This window comes from Pinus tabuliformis, chromosome 8 (genome assembly GCF_031772625.1).
Source record: "Pinus tabuliformis cultivar Carrire ecotype Pingquan chromosome 8, CPIR1, whole genome shotgun sequence".
Taxonomy (NCBI): domain Eukaryota; kingdom Viridiplantae; phylum Streptophyta; class Pinopsida; order Pinales; family Pinaceae; genus Pinus; species Pinus tabuliformis.
In genome coordinates, this window is record NC_142294.1 from 1,728,281,743 (window position 1) to 1,728,302,583 (window position 20,841).

Below are 20,841 nucleotides of genomic sequence, written 5' to 3' on the forward strand. Positions count from 1 at the left end.
GAAGGGGGGTGCGAAGGGGCAAGTGTGAGGGGGTGGGGTGACAGGTGGACGGGGTGGAAGGGATGGGCGGGAGGAAGGGTCGGGGCAGGGGGCGGATAGGGTGGAGCGGGTAGCGTTGGGGATGTGGGGAGGGGGAAAGGGGCGAGCGGGAGGGGGGAGGGGGTGTGTAGGGAGGGGGGAGGGGAGGGGGTGTGGGGGCAGAAGGGGTGGACGGGCCACCTGGGTGGTGTGGTGAGGTGCTGCGGCAACACCATCCTGCGCCACCATGGCGGCTCGCCCGTCTTCCGGCAGAGGTTCCGTGATTCTCGGAATGGCTCACTACTCCGTGGATGGATGGGGTGGTGTTGGTGGGCTTCTACCATTTCTTAGTGTTGATATTTTTTAATTTCAATTATCTGATTATACAAATTAAAAATTTATGATATATTTTCGTTGTGGATTTAAGTTAATATGTTTTCGTTATTTACTGATTTATATGTTTCTATTTTTTAGGAAAATGGAATGAAAGAAGATTTCTGTGAATATTTCTAGACCAAAGACTCTTAAAGGTGCATCTTCAAAAAACATTGGTGAACGAATTCCACCTGAGCTCATGGTTACAAATCTTTCAAGTGCCTCAAATGATAAGAAGATGATTTTAGATTGGAAGAATTCAAAAGAGGTGAAATTCCCATCAAGAATTTGGTATGTGAAAGAAAGAGAAAGCTAAAATGTGAATATATATCTATATATTGATATACCGAATGATAATGGAATTTATGAGCTGATGGGAAGAGTCATAGATATGTGTTCGGTACTGGACACTGAAGTTGTTTACATACTTACAAAAGCTCCCAAGTCACATGAAATGATTAAATATCGACTATCATATTCATTGTATGACACGAGAGAGGTATCTACAAAGTTGTGTAAACAAATCGTAAATGAGATGAAACGAAACATCGTAAGTATTGTTAATATTTGTATTTTGCGTTCTTGAAAGTGTCTCGCTATATTTTTTTAACTTTGTTTTTATTGACATATGATATTTTGCTTGGCAGAATTTTGTTAAAAGTTGTTCAATTAGGTTGGGAGGTATTCATTTCATAGAGCATGATATCATGAAAGTTGTCAACAGTTTTTACTTAGTGTCAGAAGAAGATATGGAAAACAAGCAAAATGTAGTAATTGATGATGCTACAAAACTACATCCAAAGGATCAGAAAAAAAAGCCTCTAGTGGATAAATCTAGCAAGGGTAGACAAGTTACTTTTGAGGATGATGAAGATGAAACTGACAGTAAAGCATATGTTGCCGTTACTGAAGATGACATTGGAACTGAGAAGAGCCGTAAAAGACCAAAAGTAACAATGCCCAAGAATAAATTTGTTGAGAATGTTACGATGAAGAAAAGTAAAGTTGAAGATTTTGAAGTAGTCATTACCAGCAGTCAAGAACCTAGTGAAACTTCAAAAGAAAGCAGAGAAATCGTTACACTAGGAGCTGATTTAGAGGATGGCATTATCAAACAAAACAAAATGCCATTCGACAGAATTTGACAAAGAGAAACTTAATTGATGGTGGTCGTACATTTCAGCTTAATGTAAGACAAACCTATAAGGCAAGTGAAGGACAATGTCAATATCAAGTCAGAAAGCCACACCATCTGCATGTTCACAACTTGAAGACATTGATGAGGTACAATCCATATGCTCATGTGGTTAATTATGTGCTTCTTGTTGATCCAGTTCAAGTCCCCAACAAAGAAGCATTTGATAAGTCAAAATGTTTTGAATACAATTATTATGTGCTTGGGGGGAACCATTTTGTAGAAGCTCAAAGACAATTGATGGAGGAATATCCCAATAACCCACGTTTTGAAACAATAAAATGTATCGTTTATGCTGGTTTAGCGGATACAGAAGCAAAGTTAGTGGCATGGGATCATAATTCAGATAATGAATATAGGATGTCTATGACTTTCATCCAAAGGGTTAGATTCATTCATAGTGAATTTCAAGAAAAATGTGGTGGGGATAGGATAAATGTTACTGCAGATTTCCGAAGGGAATGTTGTATGGAAATAGGATATCAAATTGAAGAGAAACCTAATTCAAAAGGTGGAAAACACAACCTTCCTAGTGATATATTCAGAGGTGTTGATAACATTTTCCAATTGGCATTTAGAACTAGAGATGTTTGGAAGTTGATTGATGAGAATTTTAGCATGTGGGAAAACATTGGCATTAAAAACCAGAAGGTCAAAAAGTCTAAGCCATTGATATGTGGCGACAGTAAATCAGCTCTTGAATTGAAGCAACTTACAAAATATATGACTATCACACCTTGGAGAGCAATGCAAGGAGTGAAAGATGAAAAAATTGTCAAAACAATATTATCTCGTGTGAAGTCAGGGGAATTATCATTGGAGAAAATGTCTGAAGAATTTCAAAAGTAAGTTTGTTGAATTATTTTTATTTATTTCTAGATTATAATTTTCTTTTAAATAAAACATATTGTTCTTGGTATTATTTGTTATACATATCATTATATTAACTTTTTGTTACTTTATCTATGCAGTCACAAAGTTTACATGAAAATTCAAGAACAAATGGTTAAATTGTTGAATGAAGATAGTTGGGATGATGTTGTACGCAACTATCCAGATTCAAGTTCTACATCAACATTAAAAGATTTTTATCTTGCATTTAAAAAGGTATCTTGATTTACACATTCATTTTTATTCATCTGTGTACTATTTTTAATTTATAACTTACACATATATTTGTTAATTTTATAAACGATGAAGAATGATGATAATGGAGCACCAAGTAGCTTCAAAACCTTTATTGAAAGAATAAAGATCGAAAGACTGAGGAAGCAACGTATTAAGAATGTTGAACTTGATCCAACTCTTACTCATTTCATTTGGAATGGGCTAGACACTATTCAATATCAAGTAATACAAAGCGACTGTGAAGACATTGCTAAACTCATACCTAAAAGGTAGTATGCCCTAGTTATTACAGATATTCCCCATGGTTTCAATATTCCAAACATTGACTATGATAGTGACCCTTATACTTATCAAGCTCTTAGTAAAGTGGTTGCGGGATTTGTAGAAGTCACGTCATCACCATTATGGATATTTGTGACATTTCATTCAAACACAATTGGCAATGATATTGTCAAGTTTCAAGGGGAAAACAAATTCAAGGATGCAGCTTACATGGTAAGACATTTAAAATGGATATTTGATTAATGTTGAAAAATTCATTTATGTACAAGTTGATTGAACTTTTACTATTTCATGTTACAGGCAAAAGTCAAATCTTCTTAACCGTGAAGATCAACTATTTATAAATGATTGTGAGTTCATTCATATTGATAGTTGGGCAAAAGACGATAGCTATATGTCTATGATTTTTAATCGGGTAGACGGAAAGAGTCATAGCCAAATACTGACTTATGATGCTATTGTGAGAAAACTAACATATGAAGACAAGGAAGCAAAAGGAGAGATAGTTAAAATTGATCAAAAACCACAATTATTGATTAAATATCTTATAGACATATGTTCAAATGAAGGAGATTGGGTTCTGGATTTATTTTCTGGCTCAGGTAAGTTTTATTATATGGAATTGAATTTCAATATGTTATTTTTTAATTAATATGTCATTGTACTAATTTACTTCATTATTTCTTTTGTGCTTGATAATTAGGTACAACGCGAGCATGCTGCCTTCAAAAAGGAAGACATTGCATTGCAATTGAAAAAGATCCATTACAATGCAATTTCATTCAGCAAAGAATTAATGCTCTTCAATTTCTTACAGATGCAATGCAAGAAATTGGGTTGAAGAAAGGGGACGTTAGTGAATCACGTGTGGCAAAAAAGGCAAAGGAACCTCAACCACCATTACATGGGATGTTTGGAAATACATACATTGGGAGATTCACAGACGTCAAAGATCCATTAGAAGATGAAAATGAGCAAAAGGAAGCAGAAAATATTGTGGAAGAAGACAATGATGAAACTCTAGAGGATGAAGATTTTGGATTACATGACATTGTTGATTAAATTTAAGTTATGCTTGGAAATCAAGCTCATTTTTTGTAACTATTAAGTAGTTATACTTGCAATATTTTGACTTTGACATTTTATGAGAACAATATACAGTCAATTAAGATTGTTATGCGTTCAATATTTTTAATATGAGATTTTCACATTAATTTTGAAGTTAATCATTATTTTTTGAAAAAAAAAAGTGATTATTATTATTTTTTGACATGAAATTCATAAAAAAAAAACTATTATTTAACTATTTTTAGTTAAAATTTTCGTATAAAAATTGTGATTTTCGCATGTCAATTGTAGCAAAAAATTATCAAAACGTGTAGTTTTTTAGTTATATTTATGTTAAAAATGGCTATTTTTATGTCCATTGTTAAAAAATATTGTTTTTTAGAAACAATTATTTCTTGTGGATTGAAAAATTAATTAACGATATATAAATATGTAGAATATCGAAAATTCAAAATATCGACCTTCTTCTTTAAATATGCAAAACAATAAAAACCTCACTACAAAAAAAAATAAAATTAAAATAAAAACAAGAAAATATGAAGAAAAAGACCACTTAAAAAATTATTAAATTTACAAAATAATTATTTACATTTCATACATTAGAAAATAAAAAAAATAAAAAAACGCCTTTTAAAAAAGGGCCTAGTGTAGAATTACCACGTTTTTAAATCAACATAAAAAACACTACCATTCTAAAACACAATGTACATAAAAAAATTTATAGTGCCAAAAACTAAGCTCTAAAAAACACATGTGTGTTCTGCATCACCCCTTTTCAAAATCGGGTCACTTTTTTGCTATCTCTACAAAACGGGTAACAGTATGAGTTCCCGTTTCAAAGTTTACATTGTTTTTTCTTACACATGCATGTATAGACTATTCTATATAAGTATGTATGAATCTTTCTAAAATGTGTTGTTGTTTTAACCATCACTTTGGATTTCTCGCTAATTTGCCTTCCATGTTGTGATGCATCTTTGCTCGTGTGTTCCCTTCCAACCCGTGTACTATTACATGTTTCCAAGGGGCACATTCATATCAACCCCCATGTGTTAGAACTTCTCATGCACCTTCCTTGACTCACTACAACTGTCACACCCTTGCTACCAACAGAGTTATCTTACTTGCCTCTGTGCGAAATCGCGGTCAAGGCATTACCATACGACCCATTGTTGGGACTCCTACACCAAACGGCCTGAGGTCTAATTGGGACTTCTTACCAGGGGGATCCCCTTAAATGTTGGCGGGTCCAGCTCCATCAACATTTTGGCGCTAAAAGGAGGTCTAGATGACAAGTTGAGCCCTCATCATTTGTTTGAATCTCTACATATCTATCATGACTAACTATTGAGTTTCTCTTCCGGAGTGTATGTCTTATGGGAATGATTTCATTATCTCGGAAATGCTCTTGTATATCTTGTCTCATAAAACATATGATGGTGGAGGCCATGTAGCCTTGGTTAGGCATGTGGTTGGTGTTGTAAGCGCATGCGAAAGACATGGATTCTTTGAAGAATACACGAGTTGTGCGTTGTTCGTCTACACGCTTCGAGGGCGCCCAATGCACTAGTGTGCCACGCTACCCGAAAAATCCATTCATTCTCTTGCTCATTTGGTTTCATAGATAGACCACGCTTTCAATCACTTCGATCGTAAAGAACTCAACAAAGAAATTCAAAAATTACGAAAAGCACCCGATGAATTTGTTGAACAGTTTTACACGCGCTTTTGTAATCTTGCATATCGATTCCCCGAAGATGATATTGATTGAAAATTTCTTGATGGAAGATTTGAGTATCTTCTTCACATATCCAAACCCCGTTCAACACACTTCGGTGATGGAGTTGCGCAATCATAGGCATGCACAGTTGTTGTCATAAGCGACTATCTGCCTTCACCTCATCAAACAACTCCACCACTGCGGAGTGGTGTGGGAGATCATGCACACACATCTGTTGAACTGTGACATCCTCCCACCCCACCTGCTCTTGATATATGCGTAGATTTAGCTTGCAATCTTGTGTTTTGTCACATGGATTCGTTCCCTCGACCTTCGTCCTCGTGTTTTGTTGATCCTCCGAATTGTACTGTCTGGTGTTCTTCCATTCCGGACTCCTCATCTACTGTGAATGAGGACCAAGTTGTCGACGGAGTTAGTGTTATCCAGCCAACATGCGCCATCATTCATTATGAGTGTGTGCAGGAATCTAAAGAAGAACTTGTGGTGAAGGATGACTCCCTTCCAGCCGCGCCTCATCCACTTCATCCTGACATCCCTTGTGACTCTGCGACTGTTGATTTCCCCTATGAAAACCCAAATTTTCCAAATTTTTCTACTTCTGATCATTCAGGGGACACATCGGATGTTAGTCTATCATCACAATGCAGATAGGACACATCTTCCTCTAAAAATCCATCCAAACTGTCATCTATCATTTATGAAAACATAAAGGGTGAACATATTTACTTCTCATCTACCCTCTGTCTGATTCATCAAATCATGAGGATGCCGACAAACATCCTAAATTTTCTGATCTTGGTTGTCATGATCTCTCTACTTCTTCATCTGATCACGATGTTGATTCAATCGTTGTTAATATATCTAAGACACTAGTCTACAATGATCTATTTATCAACGAAGTTGAAACCCCATAGATTGTCGAGGCACTTCAGCCAAAGTTGATGGTTATGTCAGGCCCTCACTGTCCTAAGGTTGGTTTCACTTCCAGTCAGGAAATTGTTGAAACACTCAAGGCTCCTCATTACTCTCTGCTTTGCATTGAAGATAAATCAAACACCGAGATTTCACTTCCTCCACTCGAACTACACGATCGCATCGCTCATGAGTTGGAGGAATCTTATGTTGGAAATACTGAGAGGGTGGGGGGTGAATCAATATTCCTTTCAATTAGTATTATTATTAATCTTTCAGATCATTAGTTAATCTTCAATTATTATCAACGTTTGTACAATGATAGCAGTAAACAAAAGGAACACAAACGCACACAGTTTTTAGGGTGGAAACCCCCTCCGGGACAAAAGCCAACTAAACACTTTTCTAATAATTCTTTAATCTTCAACTCCAATTGAAAAGAAGGCTCCAAATTCCTAGAATCTAGAAAAGAATTCTTCTCCAACTCCCACTGGATGGATTCTCCAATGCCTGAGATTATTTAGTATTCAATTGAGCGGATGCCCCAACACCCAATGAGCTACAATTCACCCTAGCACCACCCTACCACCCTGAAGTTTTCACAGGCTTGAATCTCTTGGTGACTTCATGCACCAACCTAGCACCATCCTACCACCCTATAGAAGAATAAAAGAAGAATGGACCCCGTACCAGGGAAAATGATCCACTTTACAATGATATAGAATGATGTAGAAGAAGAAGACACACTAGACCATAACCCCAACTATGACAAAACCACCTAATGATGATCCTAGACATCCCAGCACTACCTCTTCAACTCTATTCAACTCTTGGAAGATAGACACTTGTACAACTTTTAAAATGATGCTTTTATAATGACTATGTACAATGATAGTTGTTAGATGATCCAAAAATAATTTATTATCATAGGTTATAAAATTGAAATAAAATAATTATTAATTTAAGAAATTAAATTAATAATTATTATTCTAGAATGATTAATTATTTAATGGAGACAATTAGAAATTAGTATATTGTTGTAACAAGATATGACTCTCCAAATGTGTCGTATCTTAGGCTCTATTTTAGGAGATTAGTTAGCTAGTTGGTTTGAATAGAATTTAATGTAAATAGACACTTGTTATTTAATAAGTGATCCATAATTAGAGGTAGTTAGGACATGGAGCTTATAAATAGCTCATTGCAAGAGTGTTTGGTAGTTCAGGTGTAAACTCTTGCAAAATCAATTATGTAATTGTTTTTTTCTGATTAATAAAATTACGTGTCTGAGGACACTTCTGCCATTATTGTGGTATCAGAGCTCCAGTAATGCAGCAGTTGATTTGAGGAAGAGATTCCAGCAGTTGATTTGAGGAGGAGATTCCAACTCTATCCGATCGTGGAAAAACTCAACTCCGTTGAAGTGATCAGCAAAAGATTGGTATGAAATTTGCAACAAATTTTCTTTATTGATTTTAGATCTGCTAATTCTAAAATCATTTAAAAAAAAAAAAAACTGCATAGAAGCCTGAAGCTGCATATTAGCCTAGAACTACATGTGGGCAAGTAATATATATAATGAATTATATTTCATCTTTTTTCTGAGCGCCGAGCTAGATCTGAACCTATATTGTTTCAAATTAACCTGGGCCATATTCTACTCATAGAAACTCTTAATTCTGTCTCTGGCGTTTCTCTGTTATGGGGTTACCTTAGTGTCAAGAAACTCTGCCGCCTTTTTAAAAGACCTCTCGTCTAAGATTGCCTGGAAGGCATGGACATTTTGCATAGGACATAGCACCGCTGTAGCGCAACAATTCTCACCAACAACAGCGCAAAATCATTTACAGCGCTATCAAATCTCTGATCACCACTTTTTGCCGAGAAGTTTAAGCCAGGACTCTTCGTTTCGTGTACCCTTTATGGCTTCTTCCCTTCATTTTATTTTCTCAGTCTCTGAATCGTGCTTCAAAAATTTCCCAAGCACTGCAAAACATAATTCAGAGGCCTGAAAGAAGTCTGCGTGCTTTGACAAATGGCTGAGAGCCTCTTGGTATCGCTGCGGATTGTCATGTGAAGGCCGTGGGTAGAAGCGCTGAGATCTGCACGGAGGTCGCATCGTGGAGGTCTACCTTAGAGGAACAGCGAACGGGACGTGAAAACGAATATGATCTGGAAGCCGAGAAGCAGCACAAAATTCACTTACCGGACATGACCAGTATTCCAGATGGAGCCTTCGGAGGGGATATTGATTCCCTAAAATGCGTGGACGCTATTTAACTCTTAACGTGGCAGTATCTTCCGTCAAAGTTCGAAACCCAAACTTTTCATGCACATAGTTTATGAAATCGTATGTGGATTGCAGATTCCCTTGGGCATACACTAAATTTAGTAGTTTCCTCTAGTCAGATGTGCCAGATATAGAGAATCTGCAGTTCAATTGAATTCACGTGATGATGTGAAAATAAAATGAACATGAATATGCTGAAGCTGAATTAAATTTGTAATATTGTATTATGCAGAAATATGGTGATTTTTTAATTTATGGTTGATGGAGCAATAAGGTGATTGTAATTTTTTGGAGCAATAAGGAGTTTTTTTTTGTAATTTTTTGAAGAAGATAAGTGTAACTCAAAGTAATTTTACTTTGAGGGGGGGAAATTTTTTTTTACCATATTGTGCAAAAGCACCATTGTAAAAAGTCAAATTTTGAAAGTTGCCTTGTAAAAATTTGAGATATTGACTAGAGCCAAGTGCAAAGCTCAGTCAATTTTCTCCTGTTTTGATGACTATTCGAGGGTCAAGGCCAAGCCCCGATAGATCGTGTTTTTTGCATGGTGTGTTGTGTTGAATATCTTGTCATTTCTGTTCTGATTCTTGGTGCGACGCTACAACGCTAAAATGTCTAAGTTGATTAATTTGTTTTCTGATTCCGACAAACTAGAAGGCACCAAATCTTATAAAACATGGCATGGTCTCATCGAAAGCACACTCATTTATAATGAATTATGGCAGGGAATATGTGATGGAGATGTTAAGCCGAATAAACCCACAGATGCAGATGCACTGGCAAAATGGGAAATCAAGAATGCTAAAGCCTTAGCTCTTATTAAATCGTTTGTGAATGATGAAATGTATGTCCATATAGAAAATGCTTTAGATGCATGGACTGCCTTGAAAACTTTTAAAGACCTCTTTGATACTCAGTCTGAATCAAAGAAAGTTGATTTACAATTAAAATTGTTGCAACAAAAATTAACTGAAGATGGTGATATTCTTGAATATCTCTCCAGACTTAAGAATATTAGGCAGGAAATTATTAATGTTGGTTTTCCCACAATTGATGATAGCTTTATGGTCACAATTGTAATTGCTGGACTTCCTTCTTCCTACACACATTTTTTAGAGACTCTACAAGTAACTGGGAAATTAGAGAAACTAAAGTTTGATGAGCTTTGTGAAATGTTGAGTCAACATGATAAAACTTTTGGGAAGAAGAAGAAAGTTGGTGAAGATGTTTTTCTCACAGAAGCCAGCACTAGTAAGTCATCAGCAGATAGTTCTCGAGGAAGAGGCAGATGGAATCAGAATCAAGCAGCACATAATCGAGGTCGAAGCCAAAGCAGAGGCAACAATTTTAATAGAGGAGGAAGAAATAATTTTCAAGGTAGAGGAAACAACCAAGGAAGAGGCAATTTTCAAGGACCAGGATATAATAGTCAAGGTAGAGGACAATCTCAAAACAGAGGTCAAAGCAGAGGCAGAGGACAATCTTCAGGACGAGGAAGAGACTTAAGTCAAATTGTGTGTCGAAGATGTAACAAAGTTGGCCATTATGCTGAAGATTGTCGAACTTCACTTAATAAAATTCCCAAGTTTCAGCGGCATTCGGCACAATTTGCAAATGATCAAGATGAAGATAACTCAGAATATGTTTTTACTTCCTCACCAGCATCACAAATTTCATCTCATCTTAGAAGTGACTATGAAGATGCTTGGATCTTGGATTCCGGGGAAACTCAGCACATGACTTGTCGACGTGATTTTTTCTGGAATTTTCAAGATTGCCAACTTAATTCCATTTTTCTTGCTGATGATACAAAACATACTCCTTATGGAAAAGGAGTAGTAAAAGTTTTTCTCCCTGGTATTGGAGAAAAAATGATTTCCAATGTATGGTATGTACCCAGTTTTAAGAAAAATTTGCTCTCTTTAGTCACGATTCGACAAGCAGGACATCAGGTGATTATGGAAGATGGTTTAGTGAAGATTAATTCAGTGAAACAGAACTTGAAAACAATCATGACAGGTTATGAAGATGGAAAACTGTTACGGATGAAAGGGACAGTTATTCCAAGGCATTCTGATTTTGCAGGGACAATGACTACTGGTATTTCACCTATAATACTATGGCATGTAAGATATGGACATTTGAATTTTGACAGTCTTTCTCAATTGCAGAAACAAGGAATGGTTAAAGGACTTCCCACATTCAAAAGGGAAAATGCAAAATGTGAAGCTTGCATTTATGGCAAACAAAATTGAGAAAGTTTTCCAACAAGTTCATGGCGTGCAAACAGGCGGCTACAACTAGTTCACAGTGATGTTTGTGGTCCACTACAAACTTCATTTGGTGGTTGTAAATATTTCTTACTATTCATTGATGACTTCAGCAGAATGACTTGGGTTTACTTCTTGAAGAACAAGTCAGAAGCATTTGATAAGTTTAAAATTTTTCGCCAACTTGTTGAAAATGAAGTCAAAGAAAAGATAGGTACTCTCAGAACAGATAATGGGGGAGAATTCACTTCAAATGAATTCAAAACTTATTGCAGTGAAAATGGCATAAGACGACATCTCACTAATGTTTACACTCCACAACGAAATGGAGTAGTCGAAAGAATGAATCGCACTTTGTTAGGAATGGCGAGATCCATGTTAACATTCAAGAGGTTAAGTCCAACATATTGGGCGGAAGCAATACATACAGCTGTCTACTTAAGAAACAGATCTCCAACTGCTTCTTTAGATGGAATCACACCTTATGAAGCTTGGTTTGGTTTCAAACCTCGAGTTAAACATCTTAGAGTTTTTGGGTCAGTGTGTTATGCCTTAGTTCCGAAAGAAAAACGAACTAAGCTTGACTCAAGAAGTTTAAAATGCACAATGATTGGCTATTCTGATGAGAAGAAAGGGTATCATCTTTTGACCAATGGAAAATTCATTGTGGGCAGGGATGTCATTTTTGATGAAACAGAGAGTAAGAGTGCTGAAGAAATTGAAAATCTTCTTCACAAATTAGAAACTAAGGGAAGTAAAAGAAATGGAAAAATGCAAAGTCAACCAACTTCACCAAATTGGTATGAACTTGATTTTCCTTCCTCTGAAGATGAGTCATCCAGTCCATCTACATCAACAACATCATCTGGGTCTTCTAGCAGTTCATCCGCATCTCCAAGCAGCAGTAGTTCTTCTGACAGTGATTCTCCACATTCTTCACCTGAACGACGAACATCAGTTTATATTAATCCTCTTTACAATGATGGGGACTTTACAGAAGCACAAACAAGTGAGCACCAACTTCCGAAATGGGCAGTTCAACTTTTGAAAGATGTCAAGCCTGATGAACAGAATAAAACTGGTACCAGAAGGGCACATAGAAGTGAAGGCAATTTTGCCTTGATCACAAATGATTTTACTGAACCTTCCACATACAAAGAGGCAGTAAAACATAAAGAATGGCAACAGGCTATGGTTGAATAATATCAAGCAGTAATTGATAACAACACTTGGAAACTTGTTGATTGTTTAGCAAATGTTAAACCCATAGGGTGCAAATGGGTTTACAGAATTAAGTATAATCAGAAGGGTGAACTTGAAAAGTATAAAGCACGACTTGTCGCAAAGGGTTTTGCGCAGCAGGAAGGCATTGATTATGAAGAAACTTTTGCTCCAACAACTAAATGGAACACCATCCGATTAACACTTGCATTGGCCGCTCAAAAAGGATGGAAAGTTCATCAAATGGATGTGAAAAGTGCTTTTCTCAATGGGGATTTACAAGAGGAAGTGTATATGACCCAACCACCAGGTTTTGAAGTTGAAGGACAAGAACATAAAGTCTGCAAATTGATCAAGGCTTTATATGGATTAAAACAAGCTCCCCGAGCTTGGTATGCAAAGATGGACGAATACCTTAAGAAAGTTGGCTTTCAACGAAGTGAATCTGATGATACTTTGTACGTGCGACAACAGGGAAAATATCTGGTAATCCTTGTTATGTATGTAGATGATTTGATCATTACTGGCAACCATGATGATCATATTGCACAGGTGAAAAAGGAGTTACATGTAGGTTTTAAGATGACAGATTTGGGATTACTTCACTACTATCTTGGAGTTGAAGTCTTCCAACGTCCACATCATATTTTCATTTCTTAGAGTAAGTATGCCGCAGAGGTTCTTCAGCGATTTGGCATGCAAGATTGCAAGCCCGTTCTCACCCCCATGGAGCAAAACTTGAAACTTTCAAAATTTGAAGGGGGGGAAAGGTGGACAGTACAACTTACAGACAGTTGATTGGCAGCTTGATTTATTTGACAAATACTCGTCCTGATCTATCTTATGCAGTCAGTATTCTTTCACGTTTTATGCAGGAACCACGAGACAACCACTAGAATGCAGCCAAAAGAGTTCTTCGATATATCCAAGGAACAAAAGATTTTGGTATTCTTTGCACAAAGACTAAAAATTTTGTACTTGGTGGATATTCTGATGCCGACTTTGCTGGGAGTATTGATGATCGAGCATCAACTTCAGGTTATTTAATGAATATGGGGTCAGCAGCAGTATCTTGGAGTTGTAAGAAACAAGCTACAATGGCCACTTCTTCAGCAGAAGCAGAATACGTTTCAGCATGGGAAGCAGCATGTGAAATTGTTTGGTTGCGCAGAATTTTGCAGGACTTGGGCATTTCTCAGGCAGAAGCTACATCATTATTCATTGACAGCCAGTCATCCATCAAACTTGCCAAGAACCCAGTTTTTCATTCAAAGAAAAAGCATGTGGACACCAAGTATCATCATATCAGATCTCTCATTGCCAAAGATGTCCTCAAGCTAGTTTATTGTCCTTCCGAAGATCAGATCTCCGACATTTTCACGAAACCGCTTGGAAGAATAAAATTTACTAAGTTCAGGGATGAACTTGGTATCTGTTGTAATGTATCTTTGGATCATAGGGGGGAATGTTAGATGATCCAAAAATAATTTATTATCATAGGTTATAAAATTGAAATAAAATAATTATTAATTTAAGAAATTAAATTAATAATTATTATTCTAGAATGATTAATTATTTAATGGAGACAATTAGAAATTAGTATATTGTTGTAACAAGATATGACTCTCCAAATGTGTCGTATCTTAGGCTCTATTTTAGGAGATTAGTTAGCTAGTTGGTTTGAATAGCATTTAATGTAAATGGACACTTGTTATTTAATAAGTCATCCATAATTAGAGGTAGTTAGGACATGGAGCTTATAAATAGCTCATTGCAAGAGTGTTTGGTAGTTCGGGTGTAAACTCTTGCAAAATAAATTATGTAATTGTTTTTTTTTTTATTAATAAAATTACGTGTCTGAGGACACTTCTGCCATTAATACTTTGACAATGACTATATGCAGTGCTTCCCACTTGAAGACTTCATGTGGTGAAATTCTTGTTGTTGTTCTGCACCTTGATTGCTACTCTTGTCATGCTACCCTCTCTCACTCTTCAAAACATTAGATTATGCATTGAGTCTTCTCTTGATGAATATATAATACCTGCAAAAATTCTTCAAGGAAATACCCATGACATGATAATAGAAAAACTTACCTCATCCTGTAGAGCATATGTCAGTGCTAAATAAAAACAACAAAAGTACATTTCTCACTCTTAGGTTCTAAAGCTTTATGCTTTTCATCTGGAATATGGGCCCATGCTTCACTTCCAAACACACGAAAGTGACAGTTTTGAAAAACGTTTTGACAAACGTGCCTCTTGGCACGCCTCAGCCCCTTTACAGCTTGTGCACAGTGATTTATGTGGTCCTCTTCCTGCTGCTTCATTCTCTGGCTGCAAGTACTTCTTAACTTTCATTGATGATTTCTCCAGATGCACTTGGGTATACTTCTTAAAACTCAAGAGTGAAGTATTTAACACCTTTTTGGCCTTCAAAGCCTTTGTTGAAAAACAATCTGGACATCAAATTCTTAAGCTAAGAACTGATAATGGTGGAGAATATGTTAAAAGCACATTCATCAACTTTTGCACCGAACATGGAATTCAAATGAAACATACTGTTCCATACACTCCACAACAAAATGGTGTAGCTGAAAGGAAAAATCGCACCTTAAAGGAAATGGCTAATTGTATGCTACAATCTAAAGGACTCAGTCTTAGTTTTTGGGCCGAAGCAATTAATTGTGCAAATTATATAATCAATCGCACTCCTACTAAGGTTCTAGAGAATATCACTCCAGAAGAAGCTTGGAGTTCCATTAAACCAGATGTAAGTCACTTTCGTGTGTTTGGAAGTGAAGCATGGGCCCATATTCCAGATGAAAAGCATAAAGCTTTAGAACCTAAGAGTGAGAAATGTACTTTTGTTGGATATTCTGAAGATGTAAAAGGTTATAGACTTATTCCATTTAAGTCCAAAAATGTTATCATTAGAAGAGATGTAAAATTTGATGAAAATAAATTGGCCTGCGAGCCTAGTCCGGCGGATGTGCCACCTCTTTCTATCTCTTCTACCTTTGAAAACATTTCTTCTTCAGATGATGAAAGTGAGGATGATAATCCTCCCCCACCTTCTCAGGATCCTCAACTTCCAAGATGGGTCCGTGCTACTCGGGATGCAGCAGGTGATCTTGCCGGTGATCCTACAGATCAGCGACGTACACGTTCTCAGTTTGAAAGAGCCTCTTCTTTAGTGGCTCAAGCTCCAGTAAATCATGATCCTGACACTTTTGCAGAAGCTTCAGGCCATCCACATTGGGAAGCAACTATGAATGAAGAATATCATTCATTGATGACAAATGATACATGGGATCTTGTTCCTCTACCAAAGGGACGCAAACTTGTTAGATGTAAATGGGTTTACAGAACCAAGTATGGACCAGATGGGAAAGTTGATAAACGTAAAGCTCGTCTCGTTGCTAAGGGCTTTTCACAGGTTGAAGGCATTGACTACACTGAAACCTTCTCCCCTGTTGCCAAAATGAACTCCATCTGCCTTGTTCTTTCCCTTGCTGCCTCTTTAAAATGGGAAGTCCATCAGATGGATGTTAAATCTGCCTTCTTGCATGGGGACTTACAGGAAGAAATCTATATGGAACAACCCATTGGCTTCATACAAACAGACTCCAGCCTTGTTTGTCGACTTAAGAAATCCCTTTATGGCCTCAAGCAAGCTCCTCGGGCTTGGTATGCCAAAATGGATAGCTTTCTTTTAGAATCTGGCTTTTCTAGGTGTCATTCTGACAATACTGTCTACACCAAGAAAGTGGGCAACTCTCTTATCATCCTTGTTCTTTATGTTGATGATCTTATTCTTACTGGTAGTGATCCCAACCTTATCAACCATGTGAAGTCCAGCCTTAAAAAGAAATTTGAAATGACAGACTTAGGACACTTACACTATTTTCTCGGTCTTCAAGTCTTGCAATCCCAGGAGGGTATTTTCCTTTCCCAGTCCAAGTATGCTTGTGATATTCTTCGTCATTTTCACATGGAAGACTGTAAGCCAGCCCCTTCTCCCTTTCAGTCTGGAGTCAAACTTTCAGTCTCTTGTACTTCTCCTGAAGTTGATGCTACCTTATACCGTCAACTTGTCGGAAAACTCTTGTATTTAACCCATACTCGTCCTGATCTTTCCTTTGCTGTTGGCCTTGTTGCTCGTTTTATGCAAAACCCCCGTGAAAGTCATTGGAAAGCAGCTAAAAGAATACTTCGTTATGTTCGAGGTACAGTACAGTTTGGGATTCATTACAGTGCCAAAGCAGCTCCTCTGTTAGTTGGCTTCACTGATTCTGATTGGGCTGGTGACCCTGATGATCGGAAGTCTACTGCCGGTTATGTCTTCACTCTTGGTTCAGGACCTATTACATGGGCTTGTAAGAAACAGGCTGCCATTTCTCTTTCGTCCGCAGAAGCAGAGTATCGTGGTGTCGTGGAAGCTAGTAAGGAAGCCTTGTGGCTTCGTCAGATCCTATCAGAGTTTGGCTTTGAGCAGCAGCATCCAACCACACTTTGGTGTGACAATCAAAGTGCCATTCAACTATGCAAAGATCCAGTCCAGAATCAGCGCAGCAAACACATTGAACTACACATGCACTTCATCAGAAAGCTCATTCATGACCATGTTCTTGAAGTGCAATATTGTCCAACAGATGATCAGGTTGCAGACATCTTCACAAAGGCTCTCACAGAGGCGAAGTTCACTAAACTTCGATATTTGCTTGGAGTTCAGGAAGTTGTCACTAAGGGGGGATAGGCTCTAGTGCCTCCTTCCTTCTCCTATTGTGTCATATTTGTAAATCCTTCAATCCTATCCCAAGTTGTTCTTAAGGGGGGATGTTAGGATATTCCGACACATAGGATATAGTTAAGTTCAACTTGGTCTAGTTTAGAGTTAGGTATAGAGTTAGGTAAAGTGTGTTTCTTTACCGTTGTACATTTTGTAACTTACAATCCGACGGTCACGATATGTAGTGATCCGACGGTTCACTCTCACCTCGGTATTACCGACACTTGATCCGTGGCTTGACACCCGATTGGTCCATGAGTTCTATTTAAAGCGCATGGAGGGTCATTGTTCGGGTAATCCATGCATGAGAGAAGCTTATGTAAATTTTCATTCTTTGATTAATAAATTGCCTGTAGTACCCACGTTGGGACAGGCCGTGGACTGTTTCCCTCCTTGCACTCTGAGGGTTTTAACCACGTCAAAAATACTGGTGTATTGATTTGAGATCTGGTTGTGAGCGGTGTCCTTTTGGTGTTCTTTCTAAGGAACTTACCCTGTAAATTCCTACATAACCTAATGCAATTAAGATATGAAAATGCGTATACAGAAGATACTTACCTGGAGCTTACCTCTTCTACATCATTTTGCTGCACCTTTCTTTTTACTACCCTAGAAAGTCTGGTCCTTTGCACCCCTTGACAACACTTGATCTAGCTTTTTTTCTTGCCTTCTAGGAGCACGATATTGAATCTGATGTATCTTTGTGATTTCATATCTCCAATATGTGATCTTTGGTTGTGTAGTAGCCCTTTGATTCCTCTTTCCAATGCCATGGGTCTGACCCAATTTGGATTCTTCAAGGCAAAGTTATACCCAATCTATCACAATGACCTAATTATGGACTAGTTCCATAGAGAAAACTTGTACGGCATGACACGTGTCACTTTTACCTCCTTCAACTCTTAAATTGATACAAAAAAAGCTACAGTCTATGCACTATCTACCATGTTTTACAGAATTCCAATCCGCTTCTCATAGAGAGAGTTATGACGATTTTCCCAAGGTCACCTCTTTGAGATGAAATTCGGGAGCCTGTGAAAACCCTAACTTCCACAGATCATATCTCTGGAAATATAGCAAACCAAGATCTAAAATTAGGTCATGATGTTCATCAGGATTTCAACTCAAATGGGTTTTAATTTTAACATCTAAGAAATAAATTTATAGTGAAAATTCCATGATCACTGCTTTTGGAGGATATATGAGATTTATTTTTATAGAGTTGAGAGGGGCTTCTATAGAGAATGGTGGAGGGATTTTAGGAGCTTAAAATATTATTAATTATTGACTATTCAATGACCAAAATCAATGATAAATTCCATGCCACAACCCCATGAGGTTTTAGCCCACCAATTGGGGTTACTAACTTCAATCTTTAATAACTTACAAATCGTGAGGAATTACAAGGAGAGCTATATACCGATAGAAATATATTTTTGAGTAGAGTATTCCTATAATGGTTATGAGATGATAAACCATGAATGATGATGCCAAATGTGCCATGGAAGTTCAGGGTCATCCTTGGTGCTGCTTGGGTTGACATCAATGACAACCTCAAATCATCTTTAGATCAACAATCTCCCCCTTTGGCATTGACGACAACACAAGTAGTCTTGCGATCAAGGCACCTCTTCCTACAACCTTCTCTCCCCCTTTGACATCAATGGAAAAAGGTAACTCCCCCTAACACACAACCATCCTGTGGCCCTGTACACACTTCCACTCCCCCTTTATGTTCTAAAGGAAAATCTAATGTGAACTTGGGAGAATCCCAAGCTTTTGGCAAAGGAATTCAAATGCTTCACGAGGTAAAGGTTTAGTGAAGATATCAACGATTTTTTCTTTTTTACCAACATATTCAAGTTTGATATTCTTTTCAACGACTTTTTCTCTAACAAAATGATATTTGATCGGAATGTGTTTTGTTTTTGAATGCATGACAATATTCTTGGAGATGTTGATGGCACTAGTGTTATCACAGAATATGGGAATAGGCTCACTGAATTGTACTTGAAGATCTTGCAAAGTTTGTTTCATCCAAAGGACTTGAGTACAACAAGATGCCATTGCAATGTATTCTGCTTCTGCTATAGATAATGAGATTGAGGTTTTCTTTTTGCTCAACCATGATACAAGATAACCACCTAGATAGAATGCTGCTCCACTAGTACTCTTACGATCATCAATGCTTCCTGCCCAATCTACATCTGTAAAGGCTTGAATAATGAGATTGTTTCCCTTGGGATACCACAAGCCATATTTTGTTGTGCCCTTTAGATATCGAAGAATTCTTTTGATGACAATAATATGTGATTCTTTTGGTGTTGCTTGGAATCTTGCTACTTGTCCAAATGCTTGCATAACATCTGGTTGGGATGTTGTTGCATATAGAAGACTACCAATCATAGATCTATACAACCTCTGATCCACATCCTTAGATGAGTCGTCTATGATTAATTTGCAACCTGTTACCATCGAATTAAGGACAAGTTTGCGATCTTCCATTTTGAATTTCTTTAGCATTTCCTTGATGTACTTGGCTTGACATATAAATATTCCTTTCTCTTGCTGAGATATTTGAATCCCTAAGAAGTATGTCAAGTCACCAAGTAAATACATCTCGAGCTCACTTTGCATCTTTGTAGCAAAGTTCTTACTTAGTCAATCACCATTGCTACCAAAGATTATGTCATCCACATATACCTCAAACATTGTTAAATTATCTTTATCTATTTATACGTAAAGATTGCTATCAACAATATCTTTCTTGAACCCATGTTGATGTAGATATCCATCAAGACGAGCATACCATGCTCTAGGAGCCTGCTTGATACCATATAGGGCCTTCTTTAACCTGCAAACTTAGTCTTGTTTTTTTGATAGTAGAAACCTTCAGGTTGTTCGATGTAAAATTCTTCTTCTAATTCTCAATTCAGAAATGTTGACTTAACATCGATTTGGTAGACTTTTATTTGTCTTGAACATGCATAGGCGAGAAATATTTGGATGGCTTCCATTCTGGAAACTGGTGCAAATGTTTCGTCGAAATAAATTCCTTCCACTTGTGCATAACCTTTGCAAACCAATCTTGCTTTGTTTCTGGTAACCTGTCCATATTCATTCAATTTGTTCCTGAACACCCATTTAGTCCCAATGGCATTTTTATCTTTTGGTCATGGAACTAATTCCCAGGTGTTATTCTTCTCTATTTGATCCAATTCTTTATTCATAGCTGCTACCCAATGTTCATTTCGGCTGGCTTCCTCAAAACTACTAGGCTCCAAGGTTGCTAGAAAAGAAATGTGAGCTTGTTGTGATGAACGAAGCTATCGACCTTTTCTTGTTCCAATTCCTTCATTTATGGCACCAATTATTTGATTTGATGGATGGCTCTTTCGAATCCATTCTTTTGTTCTCTTTGGAGGAGCTTCTTGTTGTTGTTCCTGTATATCTTGTTGATCATTATTTACTTCTTCCTGGTTGACAGATGTTTCTTGTTCTAGAATTTTCTCTGTATCTTTTTCAGTCTCTATCTCAAGTTTCAAAGATT